At 39.8% G+C, this 14705-nt stretch overlaps 1 protein-coding gene across 3 annotated transcripts in view; it reads right to left on the bottom strand.

Moving 5' to 3' along the window:
- Nucleotides 1–14705, bottom strand: part of PIK3CB (phosphatidylinositol-4,5-bisphosphate 3-kinase catalytic subunit beta) — a 145027-nt gene that overhangs the window by 92960 nt on the left and 37362 nt on the right. For 2 of the 3 annotated variants that reach the window (XM_080672464.1, XM_080672466.1), the window contains exon 2: nucleotides 7990–8094. The exons of the other annotated variant lie outside the window; for it this stretch is intronic. The gene's annotated coding sequence lies outside the window, so the exon portion shown is untranslated. The remainder of the gene's footprint in view (nucleotides 1–7989; nucleotides 8095–14705) is intronic. 3 annotated transcript variants of the gene reach the window in all.

The raw sequence follows: 14705 nt of genomic DNA, 5'->3' as shown, positions 1-14705 counted from the left end.
TTTTCAAGTCACACTGGAGCAAAAAGGGTAGGTAATTAGTATTATTATATATTTTTGCAAGTCAATCAAAATTATACCTATATTATGGCAGATCAGCAAAACAACATTTATGGTATGCTGCAAAAATTTAGTTATTAGTTTACGTGTGACATGAGATAAAAAAGGTTGAAAATCGCTGGTTTAGGTAGCTGCAAGGCCATGATTAAAACCCATGTATTACCCAGTCTGGCTCAGTGGTTAAACACTGACCTATGAACCAGGAAGTCACAGTTTGATTCCCGTCAGGGCACTTGCCCGGGTTGTGGGCTTGATCCCTAGTAGAGGGTGTGCAGGAGGCAGCTGATCAATGATCCTCTCTCATCATTGATGTTTCTATCTTTCTCCCCCTCTCCCTTTCTCCCTGAAATTAACAGAAATAGATTTAAAAGGAAATTTATTCCTTTAAAAATAAATAAACGAACAAATGAAAAAATGAATGCATAAATAAATACCACATATCCTCCTCAGTCATATTCAGTCCATTGATTGGTTTACTCTACACGGTATTTTCCTTATCACTCTTCTCCAACCAAACAGAAAACAAAATCATGAAGAGAAGTGAGGGAACATCATAATGAGAGTACCATTATGACACTAGCAGATCCTTCTCTCCTATTTCAACTCAACAGTTTTCGTCCTAGTTTATCACTTGCACAATGCATTTTTTTTAATTCACTGGCAGAAATATTGACTACTATCTTTCTGCTCCGACCTAACCAGTCATCTAACTAGAATTACTATATTTCTCAGAAATAAGTGTAGATGTACAAAGTATGTGAATTTGAGGCAGGTAAAGCCAAGAGTAATTTCCTAGAAAAGCAGAATTTTAGCACAGATCTGAAGAGAAGAAATTCTAGGCAAAAGGAGAAAGAACATATGCCAAGACCTAAAAAAAAAACCACACACACAGAAAGGCAGAAAACAGGGAGAATGGTATTGGAGAGGTTGGCTAGATCCAGATTCTGGTAGGCCATATAAAAGGTTGCTCTTAATGCAAAAAAACAAGAAGAGATTCAATAGAAGAATGTTAAACAGGTAAATAAAAATTGATCAAATAATTTTTATAAATTACAGTGAAAAAATGAATATGTAAGGAACAAAATCCCAATAGAAAAATGGACAAAATAATTAAACAGAAACTTCACAGGAACCCAAAAAAACCCAGAAACATATGGGAACAAAAATGTTCAATGTCATTAGCCAGTCACCAAGGAAATGTAAATTAAAACCATAATGCTATGACATTTCATAGATCACCGCTGGTGGGAGAATAAACCAATTCAACCTCTTACAAAGAATTTGGCATCAAAATTCCATTATTAGGTTTATATACTAGGAAAATCCTTATCCAAAAATGTCACAAGTACATAAATATTCAATGTGTAATTTTTCATAATACCCAAAAACTAGACATAACCTAAATGTACATTAATAGAATGATCAATATGTTGTTTTGACTATTTTATAATATGAAAAATTAACAAAATACAGCTAGACACATCACTACGAATGAACCATACAATGTTAAGAGAAACAAATAAACATATATATATACAATGTGATTCCATTTCTCAAGTATAAATACAAAGTTAAATATTGTTCAGAGATATAAATGTAGGTGATAAAGTTATAAAGAAAAGCAAGGAAGTAAACAATTCAGCAAAGTGTATCTTTGGGAGAAGGAGGGAAATATGATAGAGGAAGGTACATAAGTTAGCTAAGCTGTTACATATATGTTTTATTTTTTACTCTTTAAATTATAAATTTGAGTTTTCATGTGCTCTTCTGTATATATGCTACATTTCACAACTTTTAAAAATGGATTAAGAGCAATAATATGTGTAAAGGCCCTAAACAGCACCTGGCATGGGAAAACCATTTGATGGGAATCCATTTCTATTTTCCTCTGCTTATGACCTCAGTGTAGGTGATAATCAAATTCAAGCTCCAGATTTCTACTGTCACCTGCCAGCACTAGTCTCACCTAAGAATCCTGACTATCCTCGCGCCCCTAATGCTTCTCCTTATAACCTTTACCCCTTCCTCTAGATTCTAGGAGGGAAGTGACATTAGCACTAATAGCAAGGAGGTGTGATCCTGCTAAACTCTATTTCTGTCACCCTTGCTGATATCTGGATAGTGTGTACCTGAAAGACAGGGACAGGCTTTTTCATCTTACAGTGCCTGATACAAGTCCTCGGTAACTATTTAAACAGGTAAATAATAGAGCTACGTTACTAGTGTTACTAGTGAAAAATAAGATCAAAGTTTAAAATCAGGCTGGTGCTTACAGTTCTTATTTTTTTATTTAATATACTTTATTGATTTTTTAGAGAGAGGAAGGGAGAGGGATAAAGAGCTAGAAACATCAATGAGAGAAACATCGATCAGCTGCCTCCTGCACACCTCCTACTGGGGATGTGCCTGCAACCAAGGTACATGCCCTTGACTGGAATCGAACCTGGGACCTTTCAGTCTGCAGGCCGACGCTCTAACCACTGAGCCAAACCAGTTAGGGCCCTTCACAGTTTTAAAGAAGCCTCTCTTGACTGCTCAAAAACACCAGAAAGACACCTCCAAAACTGCTTTAAAATCTTTGTCCACGCCCTAACCGGTTTGGCTCAGTGGATAAAGCATCGGCCTGCAGACTCAAGGGTCCCAGGTTCGATTCCAGTCAATGGCATGTACCGTGGTTGCGGGCACATCCCCAGTAGGGGATGTGCAGGAGGCAGCTGATTGATGTTTCTCTCATTGATGTTTCTAACTCTCTATCCCTTTCCCTTCCTCTCTGTAAAAAATCAATAAAATATATTTTTAAAAAATCTTTGTCTACAAAAAAGGTGGATTTGTACTCATGGCTATATGTAATAAATCTCTATTCACTAGTAATTATTAATATTTTGAGTAAAAATCTAGATCTTTTTTCAAAGTAACGTTTTTCTATTTAAATTTTAAATATTATCCTATATAATAGAGGTAATATGCAAATTAAACCTCACACCATCACAAGATGGCTACGCCCATAGCGGAGGCTGGGTTCCCATAACACAAGATGGCTGCGCCCACAGTGGAGGCGGGGTTCCCATAACACAAGATGGCTGCGCCCACAGCGGAGGCGGGGTTCCCGTAACACAAGATGGCTGCGCCCACAGCGGAGGCGGGGTTCCCATAATGAGCGATCAGCAGGGACCTGAGGCTGCGTGGCACTGGGACAGGCTGGGGGACCTCAGGCCGCACCCCCCGCACCGGCCCGGACTGGGGAACCTCAGGCCGCGCTCCCCGCCCTGGCGGGGCTTGATGGGGGAACTCAGGCCACACCCCCCAGCCCGGTGGGGCTTGACAGGGGACCTCAAGGCGCACTCCACACCCCAGCCAGGACCAGGGGACCTCAGGCTGTGCCCCCTGCCCCAGCACCAGGCTAGGGGACCTGAGGCTGCGTCCCCCCACCACCGGTGGGGCTTGACAGGGGTGGGGCCGGCAGGGTCTGGATCTCGACCAATGTGGGTGGGGCTGACAGGGTCTGGGTCTCGTGCAATTTCGAGGCGTGCGCACGGGCGGGCGGGGACTTGACTCTCGGTCCCACAGCGCACCCTAGACTCTGACAGGAGGAAGATTTTCATATACATTTTACTAATTTTCTTTCATCTCTGACACTTCCATTATAGAGAAAGGGCAAATAGCAATATTAAAATATTTCCTCTAATTAATTCCCTTTTAATGTGCAAAAATTTCGTGCACCGGGCCACTAGTAAATGTTACAAAATCAAACGTAAAATATACTCTGCATTATGCATAAAGCTAGTTAATCCTCCACCTAAATAAAACAATAATATTTAATAACGTATGTGACTGTTCAGCATGCTCTTATATTGGAAAAATGTATTGAGATCAACAAGGCAGTCATTTATGTTGTCCTTTATATACTACTTCCCCTGTCATGTGACAGTCAAAAGGCTAAGTGAGATGTTTGCAGCAAAGAAAACAATTTTGAAAGGTCATGTTACACAGATAGCCAGAATTTCTTTCACAATATCCTTACTGTGTATGACAGACTATATGACAATCTGACCACAGTTATTTTCTGAGTAAAGCAAAAAGCATGTTATTTATCAAAGGACCAGGAACAGTAGGCACTCAACAATATAATCTTTATGAACATTTTTTCTAACTGCATAAACATCCAATGCAATTAAAGAAAAAGAAGCCTGCGGCAAAGAAAGAACTGGAGGAGGAAGAACTGCTAAAAACTGCAAGGCAAGTATAAATCACTCCATTTATTCATACTGTTCATATAACATGATAAGAAGCTTCTAAAGCAAACTTTTTCAAATTAAAACACCACTTACCAAGGGAAAACATAATTATACAATATAATCTTAACGACAATTGCAACAAGGTGCAAAGTTTCAAAAACCTCTCTGCAGGGGCTGTAATCCCACCAACATTTTTTCCCGTAGTAACTTTTATTGGTCTATTATCCAACTGAACAAGGAATGTCTTCCCCACCTGTTACATAAATAATGTGTCAATCAACAGGAAGATAAAACTCCTCCAACTACTTTTAAATTTCCAATCTCAGAGATTAACACGTATACTCTTTGAGGAAGAAAAAAATCATTCTAGCTCATATAATCCTTTTTTCCAATCCTGAGCAATCAAGTTATTCTACCTAGAAACCAAAACATGCGGCTTTCTCCTGAGACTACTGAAAGTACTTAGTATATTTTAGTATATTTACACTTCATAGCCAAGTTACACAGACATAGTAACCACAAGTTCCTGGCAATGCATTCTTTTTAAGGCCCCAGAATTTTAATTCCTGTGAGGATTTCTCACTAAAATTTAACTAGAAGACAACTTCCTTAACTAGTTCTAACTTCATAGTAGAATATGAGGATTTGTGTTACTTCCAAAACTACTAGAAAACAATATATGACAAACATTCTTTTAAGGAAATATACTGAAAATATCTACTGCCCAAAAGCAAAGATACACTGTAAACCAAATTCAGGCAAAGACAACTCTGTGTATTACTGCTGGGAATGTAAAATAATGCAATTGATGTGTACAGGAGTACAGCGGTTTCTCAAAAATTTAAACATAGAATTAGCATATGATCCAGTAATTCCATTTCTGGCTATACACCCAAAAGAACTAAAACCAGGGACTCAAATAGACATTTATACATCCACATACATGGCAGTATTATTAACAATAGCCAAAAGGTGAAAAATAACCCTTATGTCCACTGATTGATGAACAGATCAACAAAATGTGGCTTATACACACAGTAGAGTATGATCTACTTTCAAAAAGAACATTGTGACACATGCTACAACATGGATGAACCTTGAGGACATTATGCCAAGTGAAATAAACCAGCCACAAAAGGATAAATATTGTATGATTCTATTTACATGAGATATCTAGTATAGGCAAATTCACAGAGACAGAAAGTAGAATATTGGATATCTGGAACTAGAGGTGAGAGAGCAATCTCCATGACCTTGTTTAATGGGTACAGTTTCAGTTTGGGATGATGAAAAAGTTCTGGAGATAAGAGAGTGGTCACCGTTACACAACATTATGAGTGTATTTAATACCAGTGAATTGTACTCTTAAAAATTGTTAAAATGGTCATCATAGCTGAATGGCTCAGTTGGCTGGAGTATCATCCCATATACCAAAAGGCTGTGGGTTCAATCCCAAGTCAAGGCGCATACAGGAGGCAACCAATCAATGTTTCTCTCCCAGGATACCAACCCACCACTGATTATAAACCTAATAGATAACCTCAAGCCCCAGCTTATTTAAAAAGCAGGATACAAACTATAGTTTTCTTTCTCTTTGCCTAAAAATTCCTTGATTCACCCTCTCTTCCATTTGTCTGCTTTCTAAGCAGAAAGGTTGTACTTTTTGGTAAAAGTTAAGCCCTTTGCCAGTGTCCTTGATCTCAAAACATCTTACCTCCTCTGGGCAATTAATCACTCTAATTTTTAAGCTACTCTACATGTTTAAACTATCTAATGGATCATTCCTTTTTACAAAATATTGTATACCAAATGCTAATGCTAAAAATATCTTTTCCTATGTGGCTAACTCCTCAAAATGATCACTGTCTCACATTCTGCACAAACTCCTTGAAACACATTCTATTTTATTCTTCCGGCTATATGTTTTGTAAAACCATTTACTTAAACTCTTACGATTCATCCTGGTCTACTCAATCTGTTCTCCATTCAATAACCTCTTAATAATTAAATTCAATGGCCCCTTCTAGGGTAATAAAATCCTTAATCTTTCTACAGTATCTCTTCCCTCTGAAGAGACCCTCCTTAAAACTCTTTATTGTGCTTGAGAGAAAAACACTGCACGATTATGGTTTCCTTCATGCCTTTATTTTTCCTTTACTGATTCTTTTTAACAACAGCCACTCATTATAACAGACATTTCCTAAAGTTCAGTGCTTTACCTTTTTTTCTCTGCTCTCTGCTAAGATACTGGAAATATTATCTATTTTCAGAGCTTAAACGCTATGTGAATTTCTCCTATTTCTGTATCTTCATAGCCTAAATTATCTTTTCCTAAATTTCAATCTCATATATCCACATTTAAGGAGATAATTCTCAAAGTTCTACCTGTACCCCCAAAATACAAATATGTCTAACAGAATTCATTATGTTACAGTCCTACCCTCTGAACCTCTAATACCAATCTTTCCTCACAGTTTCCTTACTTTTCTTTTTCTGTTCATGGAACCATCATACTTCTAACCACTGAAACTCAAATCTTGGATTCATTCATATGACTTCTTTCTTCCATATTCCCTGCCAAATCTACCTATGAAATCTACCCTGCAAAATGAATTCACAGATCAATGACTTTCACTCCTACTACTCATTCAGGTTGTCATTATTTCACTTCTTCAGCATTTATCAATGCTGTACTTAACCAATTAATTTCATAGCTATTTGTTAAACTCCTAACTTGCCTGCTAGAATAAAAGCTTAGACTAGCAGGCAAGATAACAACTTCGGGCAGGGAATGTCCACCCTTGTTAATAGTATAACGAGGGTGTTAACAGTATAACTACGTTATTTATCATCCAAATCAGTAGACTTGAGAGTAAAAAGGGCATTAAAAATAGCTGGGTTGCCCTAACTGGTGTGGCTCAGTGGCTAGAGCGTCGGCCTGTGGACTGAAGGGTCCCGGGTTCGATTCCGTTCAAGGGCATGTACCTTGGTTGCGGGCACATCCCCAGTAGGGGGCGTGCAGGAGGCAGCTGATCGATGTTTCTAACTCTCTATTCCTCTCCCTTCCTCTCTGTAAAAAAATCAATAAAATATATTTTTTAAAATAAATAAATAAATAAATAGCTCGGTAATTACTCAGTATTATGTGTCAATTATATTTCAAAGTTGGAAAAAATAGTTGGGCATTAGTTGATCTATAAGAGCCTTAAACCAGGATACATATGGTTACACTAACTATAATTCTAATGCTTAAATAATTGCTGCATCCTAAGTACATACTACGTGATGGTTTAGTAAATGAATTAAGAGCTGAAATATTCACTTTATCATCTCCTTATTCTTTACTCCATTACAAGCTTACTTTCAGCCACAAACACTGTCTTGAAATGGGCCCTACTAGAGCCAGCAATTACCTTCTAACTGCCAAATTCAAAAAAGTTTCTTTAGTTTTCAATTAACCTCTCTAAAAAGTTTTCAGCACTACTGGCCCCTCCTCTCTCTTTCATGAAGCTCTGTTATCTCCGTGGTAAACTAATACTAAACATACCACTGTCTTAAAACAAGACCTAGTATCCCCCAGCTCCCACCCCAAATAAACTAAAAGATTTAGAATCTAACCAATATTCACAGTTTCCTTCTATATTTTACTTCTGGAAAAATAATGTAAGTAATCAAAGATACAAAATTGAACACTTACCTCGAAATGGTAGCCCCCATTTCAGTCTTTTAGGAAAACAGATGGCATTACTTATTTTTTTAAAGTGAAGTTTTCATGCAAGATTTTATCAGATTGGAAGATACACTACAAAAAAAAGTAAAGATAAAAGGTATTAACATTAAATGTGCTAAATTAAAAATAAACAAAATAAATTTTATTACTTTTATGACATTTAATTGCTGAGAACTATATCCTCTTATCTAATAAAAGGGTAATATGCAAATTAACCATCACTCCATCACAAAGATGGTGGCGCTCAGTCCTCTCAGCCCCACCGGAGTCCCCCAGTCCCGGTGGGGGCAGCCGCTGAGAGTGGGCAGCGTGAGTGGCCTGGCCGAATGCTTGCTTCGTCGTCATGGTGACGATGCAAGCGTTCCACGCCTGGCCACAGATGGGCCTCTGGGCAGCGGGTGTGCAGCAGCCAGGCCCCGCAGAGAGCCACTGTGCACAAATTCATGCGCAGAGCTTCTAGTTTTTTAATATGGGCGAAATATAAAAAACACATGAACCACAACATTAAAATTATAGAATGTTAGAACTGGGAGGGGCTTAAGTGGATATTCTATGCAACTAAATGCTCTCCTCTTTCTTTAAACCTTCCTATATAGTAAAAGGCTAATATGCAAATAGAACGAACCACAGAACAACCAGTTGCTATGATGCGCACTGACCACCAGGGCGCAGATGCTCAATGCAGGAGCTGCCCCCTGGTGGTCAATGCGCTCCCACAGGGGGAGCACCGCTCAGCAAGAAGCTGGGCTCACGGCTGGGGAGTGCAGTGGGGGTAGCGGGAGCCTCTCCCGCCTCCACAGCAGCGCTAAGGACCCATCGGGGAATGTCTGACTGCTGGCTTATGCCCACTCCCCGCGGGGAATGGGCCTAAGCTGCCAGTCGGACGTCCTTAGCGCTGCCGGACATCCTTAGCACTGCCGCGGAGGTGAGAGAGGCTCCCACCACCACCGCTGCACTTGCCAGCCACGAGCCCGGCTCAGAGCTTCTGGCTGAGCAGCGCTCCCCCTGTGGGAGCGCACTGACCACCAAGGGGCAGCCCCTGCACTGACCATCTGCCCCCTTGTGGTCAGTGCGCGCCACAGCGACCAGTTGTGCCGTCAATTTGCATATTAGCCTTTAGAGGGGTGTGTGTGTGTGTGTGTGTGTGTGTGTGTGTGTGTGTGTGTGTGTGTGAGTGTGTATTGATTTCAGAGAGGAAGGGAGATTGAGAGAGGATAGAAACATCAATAACGTGAGAGAATTGTTGATTGGCCACCTCCTGCATGCCCCCTACTGGGGACTGAGCCTGCAACTTGGGCATGTGCCCTGACCAGAAATCGAACTGTGACCACCTAGTTCATAGGTTGATGCTCAACTACTGAATCACACCGGCTGGGCTGCTTTTTCATTTTAATTTTTATTGAATTTATGGGGGTGACATTCGTTAATAAAATTATATAGGTTTCAAGTGTACAATTATATAATACATGATCTGTATATTACATTGTGTGTTTGCCACCCAAAGTTATTATTACTTTTTGAAAAATAACTGTCACATATGCATATATTTCTAAATTATATTTTATTTGCTTGTGTCCCCTGCTTCCTTTTCAGCTTGATAAATTGGTGTGCTATATGAATTCTCCACTCAATTTTTTTCTAAGTTTTATTCATATTACATTTTCATTGCTCTATAGCATTTTATTATATAAATATGCCACAATGTATTTAACCATCCTGTTGAAAGACATTTGGATGGTTTATAGTTTTTTGCTTTTATCAACATTATTATACAAACAAGAATTTCTTTAGGGCATGCTTTAAACATAGACATGAAATTGGAGGGTTATAAAACATGCAAATTCCCAACTTTACTAAATGCCAAGTTATCTTCCAATTGTATCACTTTACCAATTCACCAGCAGTGTATGAATCAATAACATATTCTCTCCAAATACTTGGTAAAGCTCGATTTCTTAATTGGTAGCATTATAGAACATATAAAATGGTATCGCACTATGATTTCAGCAATATTTGCTTGACTAGGTTGACTTTTCACATGTTTATTAATTATCTATGTTCCTTTCCGCATTCGTTTGGTCACAAATTTTGGCCATTATTATTGAGATGTTGTTTTCTTATTTTAGGAGACTTTACATATTCAGGATGAGTACTGACTAAATAACTTGCAGAGCCCAAAGTAAAATAAATTAAAAATTTTATGAGAGTGACAGCATAGCATTAAAATAACATGGGGTTCTGTGTGACTGCACAGATTGTACATCTATAAGACAGCCCTGTTCAGGACCCTAGTTCTCTATTATATATAGTGTTTTCTTTCCCAAGTTTGTGGTTTATCTTTTCATTGCATTTATGGTGTCCTTAGATGAACATTCATTTTAATGTGATAAAAAATATCATTATTCTTTTAGTTGACTCTTCTGTCTTGTTGAAATCTTACAGTCTTCATAAAGTTTTATAGCTTTGCCTTCCAATTTGAGCTCTAATCCATAGGTGTTTCCCAAGGATAGAGTTCACAGCCTTCTCCTCTCAGCTGTTATGTCCCATTCTCCACTGATGACATTTTATAGGATTTTGTAACCTTGATGATAGCATGCTAATCAATATCATTTAATTCATTTCTGGGCAAGCTCACTCAACTTGGATTAGAGTTTGTACTACACACCAAGTTTGGAATAATTTACATTTGTCAGTAGTACTCCATGTCAGGAATTTTACGAAAGAAGTTCAAGCATTTGGTTAGAACAGTTTACATTTAAAAGAAGGGAGCGAACACTGAAAAATCTTCAGGTTTCATGAAAATTGGTAGGAATCAAAAAAGAGAGCATAATTGTTGCTATTAAGGTTGAAAATCTTTTTCATATTGTACCTTCAAAAGAAAATTCAGCTAGGAAGCAAGTAATTTAATTCTAGTCTTGGTTTCTTTGTTTTTGAAACAGGATCAATAATACTCTTTTTAAAGTGAGAGAAATGTTATAAAGTAAATTTTAGAATGATGTCAAAACTATATCAAACTGTTTAGATTTTTCAAAAGTAAGGAAATCAGTAAACTCAGTAGGGGAGGCTATGTGTGTGGGGGCAGGGATATATGGGAACTCTGTACTTCCTGCTTAATTTTGCTGTGAACCTAAAACTGCTCTCTAAAAAATAATGTCTATTCAAAAAGGGAGGAAAAAAAGATTTGACACAATATCAACTAATACTGAATGTAAGTATATTGCTTACTGTTCTTAGACAGTCCACAAAATTACTCTGATTTCATCAAGGAATTAAAAAAATAATTTATTCTTAAAGTTCCTAATAATTCTTTAGTTATAAACAATGTTATCAATGACCTTACATATGAAGATCCACTCACACAACTTCACTGTTTGTTTGTTGTTGTTGTTTTTTGGGGGGGGGGGGGAAGAAACAATACACGAGGTGGAAAAAGTTCTAGACAAACAATAAATATCCAATATAGCCAATTATCATAGGGGAAAATGGGCAATCTCATTAGCACTTCAGAAAATAAATATTAAAATCACAATAATACCACTGTGTACCCACCAAAATAGGTAAAAATTAAAGGAACTAGCAATACCCAGGCTTGCTGAGGATGTGCAGCAATGGAAATAGCCTTATGACAGGAATTCCACATTAGATATGATATTTTTATATTAGTTTCAGGTGTACAGCACAGTGGTTAGAAATTTATATAATTTAGGAAGTAATTGCCCCAGTAAGTCCAGTACCTACCTGGTACTATACTGAGTTATTACAATACTAGAGGCCTGGTGCACAAAATCGTGCATGGGTGGGGTCTGGCTGGCCCACCCTGATCGGGTTGATAGGGCCGGGCCAGCCAGGGAGAGGAGATGCAGGAGGTTGGCCGGTCGGCCCTGCCCCCAATTGGGGGGGTGGAATTAGGAGGAGGGGCCAGTCGGGGGGAGGGGGGGCTGTGGGCAGTTGGCCAGCTGGCCCACCCCCTGGTTGAACTCCCGGTCAAGGGGACAATTTGCATATAAGCCTTTTATTATATAGGATTATTGACTATATTCCCTATGCTGTACTTTATAGCCTCGAGACTATTTAGCAACTACAAATAGTACTTACTTCCTTCACCTTTTTTACCCAGTGCCCCACCCTCCTCCTCTCAGCAACCATCAGTTTATTCTCTGTATCTATGAGTTTTCTCTGTTTTGTTTGTTCATTTATTTATCCAATTGCCCACTAATGGACACTTAGGTTCCATATCTTGGCTATCCTATCTAATAAAAGAATAATATGCAAATTGACCATCACTCCAACACAAGATGGCTGCCCCCATGTGGTCAAAGATGGCCGCCACAAGATGGCCAGCAGGGGAGGGCAGTTGGGGGTGACCAGGCTGGCAGAGGAGGGCAGCTGTGGGCGATCAGGCCAGCAGGGAAGGGCAGTTGGGGGGACCCAGGCCTGCAGGGGAGAGCAGTTGGGGGGGGACCAGGTCTGCAGGGAAGGGCAGTTAGGGGTGACCAGGCCTGCAGGGGAGGGCAGTTAGGGGTGCTCAGGCCTGCAGGGGAGGGCAGTTAGGGGCAAACAGGCTGTCAGGGGAGCAGTTAGGCATCAATCAGGCTGGCAGGGGAGTGGTTAGGGCGTGATCAGGCTGGCAGGCAGAAGCAGTTAGGGGCAATCAGGAAGGCAGGCAGGCGAGCAATTGGGAGCCAGCAGTCCTGGATTGTGAGAGGGATGTCCGACTGCCCGTTTAGGCCCGATCCTACCTGGATTGGGCCTAAACGGGCAGTCGGACATCCCTTGAGGGGTCCCAGATTGGAGAGGGTGCAGGCTGGGCTGAGGGACACTCACCCCCGTGCACGAATTTCATGCACCGGGCTTCCGGTTGTAAATAATGCTGCAGTGAACATAGGGATGCATCTATCTTTCAAATTAGTGTTTTGGGTTTCTTTGGACAAATAACCAGAAGAATTGCTGGGTCATAAAGTAGTTCTATTTATAACTTTTTAAGGAACCTCCGTAACTACTATGTTTTCCATAGTAGTTACACCAATGTACAATATCATCAACAGTTCATGAGGGTTCCTTTACTCCACATCCTCATAAACACTTGCTATTTGTTAAATGTGTACACATTTCAACAAAAAATATTTTCTAGAGGTTCACAGCAGTATTATTCAGTATAGCCAAAAACTGTAAACCCAAAACAGAATGGATAAATTATGATATATTATCATAATGAAATACTATATTGCATGGAAAATGAATTAAGTGCCTTAGAGCATTATAAAAATGAATCGATACATAAAATATGCAAGATGTTAAGCAAAAATAATTATACAAGTATGGGATAGTTGTTATAATGTACTTTGGGGGGGGGGGTTGGTTGGGGTTTGTGTTTTTTGTTAATTTTCACCCGAGGATATTTTTTCCATTTATTTTTAGAGAGAATGGAAGGGAGGGAGGAAGGGAGAAAGGGCAAGCGAAAGAAAGAGAGAGAAATATCGATGTGAGAGAGACACATCAATTGGTTGCCTCCAGCACTTGCCCCAACAGGCCTGTATAGAACCTGCAATCCAGTTAGGTGTGCACAGGCCAACACTCTACCACCTAGCTATAATGTACTTTTCGCAGAGGGATAAAGATGTAAAGAAATAAAAATCTATATTAATATTTGCTTATATGTATAAAAGACATTGAAAGATTACAGAAGAAACTCGTAATACTAGTTTCCTGGGCAGAGTAAGATGTTAGGGGTTTGGGACAAGTATGATTTAGATATATGGGAACAGGGGTGGGAGACTGTTTACCTTTTTACATCTTTTATTTTTGAACCATAGGAATCCATTATATAACACAAATGTAAATAATCCAGAAAAAAAGGATTTGAATACCATAGACATATTTTTAAAACAATTTAAATATGAACATCTGCATTATAAAAAGGTATTTCAGCAACAAAAGTAATTTCCAAATGCCTCAAACACACACAAATAATGGGAACCACTCTTACACACCATGAGAATGAGATTATAGCTTTGTCCATCTTAAAGCTTCATGGAGCAACTCACAACTACGCATAACAGGTAAATCTCATAAGCATATTGCTGAACAAAAGATTTCAGAAACAAAGATACCCCTACGGTATGATTCCATGACATGTTCCAAAAAATGGGCAAAGCTGGAATGAGGTGCTGGGCTCAAGTGGAGGCTGAGCATGTGAATCCAGCTCTGAAGCATTCTGCAAGGGGAGATGGATATAAAGGAGAATCTTCCCATGAGCTCAGGAGCCCGGGCTAGGGGAATGGGGAAGGACCAGGAAGCAGACAGCTGGGGCGGCCCAAGGCACAGACTGGACCACCCAGGTGGAAACTGGCACCTGGCACCAGCTAGTTCTACTGCTGTCCTGGGAGCCCCACCCCCACTTCTCTGCCCCATCTGCAGGCTTCCAGAGAGAGTGTTCCCCTTCTCCTTTGTGGGGTCCCTAGCTTAAGATACCATGGGGTGGGACCTTCTGCCCTTGCCACCCCATCTTCCTGTCTGCATCTCCATTCATTGTCTGGACAATCTAGACAGATTATACCTGGGGCTAATGGTGCATGTGAGGGGCCAGCCAAGGGCTGGTCCGGTCCCAGCACCAGCGCAGGGAACAGAATGTGTGAGTTCTAGAAACAGATTCCTGCTCTCCTTCTTGTGATGTGCCAGGCACT

The sequence above is a fragment of the Plecotus auritus genome (assembly GCF_963455305.1).
Source record: "Plecotus auritus genome assembly, chromosome: 6".
NCBI classification, from domain to species: Eukaryota; Metazoa; Chordata; class Mammalia; order Chiroptera; family Vespertilionidae; genus Plecotus; species Plecotus auritus.
This window is presented reverse-complemented; position numbering and strand designations above follow the sequence as displayed.